At 37.0% G+C, this 2,009-nt stretch overlaps 1 pseudogene; it reads left to right on the forward strand.

Moving 5' to 3' along the window:
* The first annotated feature begins 344 nt into the window (after positions 1-344).
* LOC111316539 (BRI1 kinase inhibitor 1 pseudogene) lies at positions 345-1,651 on the forward strand (annotated as a pseudogene).
* Positions 1,652-2,009: the final 358 nt, after the last annotated feature.

Consider the following 2,009-nt stretch of genomic DNA (forward strand, 5'->3'; position numbering starts at 1 on the left):
GCCTTCCCAGTGGCAGAACAAGTCACACAAACACATGTATATATAGACATAAACCCAAGCATAAAAGTTTTGCTTTGCCATTCCATCTGCCTGTTGTGGGCAACTTTGGATTTGTGTGATCTAAATTTCTTTTGATCAGAAGTTCAAAAGCTGTAGGATTTGACAAGGACCCACCAACCCTTTTGAAACAAACCGCTAAACGTATCGTTTCATCTCCTTGGAGCCCCAATGGCCACCAGACCCTTTCTCTCTATTGAAGAATAATGCAAAAAAAAGTAACCAAATATTTATTTGTAAAAAAGACACGTTAAGCCCAACTGCAGTTTGACAACAAGCTCTCTCTACTCCCAGCACCTCCTGATCTCCTTATCCCCAACTCTATCTCAAAAGTTTTAATAATCCATAAACAAACTAACCCAAAGGGAGAAAGAAAAAGAGAATTTTATTTCAGATACTGAATCATTAGTCTTTTGGGGTAGCTTAAATTGCAACCATGGATACTTATCAGCAGCAAAAGACCTGGGAGAAAGTTGTAGACAGGAAGCATGGAGAAGGCAAAAATGAAGGTTCAGCAGATAAGCAGCAGTCATCAATATCCCCTGCTTCACCTCCTTCAGCATCTGCATCTTCCTCTCCATCTCATGAATTTTCCTTTACAATCTCTCTCCACTCTTCCTCCAATACAGTCCCTGATAAAACCAAAACGCCATCTTCAATTGCAATCGATTTGTCTCCAGCAGATGACATTTTCTTTCATGGCCACTTGCTTCCTCTTCACCTTCTTTCACACCTCCCAGTATCTCCGCGTTCCTCTACAAATTCATTGGACAGCTTCACCCTTCCCATAAGAGAGTTGTTAGATGACCAAAAACCTGATAAAAGCAGCAGCAATTGTAGCAAAAGCGACAGCAATATCAGAAGCAGCACCTGCAGCAGCAACAAGAACCATGTCCATGACAGATTTAGCAACCGTCATCATCAAAGCCACAACATTGAAGCAAAAGGTAGGAACAAGTCCAAGTCCTTCTCTTTATTTAGTTTAACAAGATGGCAAAAAGAGCGTGACGTTAGACAAACACAAGAAAAAGAGAAGCACAAGAAAAAGATGAGATTCGACGTGAGTCATGTGTTAAGGAGGTACGTGAGGATAGTTCGTCCTTTATTGTTCTTCAGAAGAAGGAGGGAGAATCTCCAACTCCATCAACAAGCTTATTCATTTTCAGGTAATTTAAGTTTGAGAAACAAAAAACAAGAGTTGAGAGGAAGGAGAGGAGAATATTCAGCTCCTGCTTCAATGAGGACATCTCCTACAAATAGTGGTCTTCTTGTTGCAACCACAGGTTTTCCTTCTTCAACCAGTGACAGCACCATGGAAGAGTTGCAGGCTGCAATTCAAGCTGCAATTGCCCATTGCAAGAATTCCATTGGAGCGGAAGACAAACTCAAATGCTAGGCCTAATTTTGATAATTTTTCATAGTTATTCAACTTCTATTAGTTATATTACTTTTTTTTTTTACTGCATAGTTATATTTTCCTTTGTATAAAATCGCACATATAAAGGATTATGAAAGAAATTAGTTTGAAAAAAAAAATTAAGATTGCTTTGATAAATTTCTACATCTTAAAATTAAAAACTGGTGCTTTTCTAGACTTTACACTGCAGAGTCTGCCATAGTTGGGTGACAAGTAACAATTTGAATGACAAAGATTTGATGAGGATTCAAAAATCTATTCACATGATTCATTAGTTGCATTAAATTAATAAAGAAAGTTGTTCAATTCCCAGTATGTTAAATATGAGATGGCATTTATAATGCACAGTGAGTTTTCTTTTCCATTTTTTTTAAAAAAAATCCAACTACCCGAGTTATATAGTCAATGGAATGCCGCTGACAGTATAACTTATTTTTTTAAATTTTCTTCTTAAATTAGTATATATTATAATCCTTTGATGAATTCAAAACAATGGGATTTTTGGTAACCTCTGTTTGTTTCTACTAAACTATAC

This window comes from Durio zibethinus, chromosome 3 (assembly GCF_047325235.1).
Source record: "Durio zibethinus cultivar Kanyao isolate XHJ-2024 chromosome 3, ASM4732523v1, whole genome shotgun sequence".
In the NCBI taxonomy this organism is placed as follows: domain Eukaryota; kingdom Viridiplantae; phylum Streptophyta; class Magnoliopsida; order Malvales; family Malvaceae; genus Durio; species Durio zibethinus.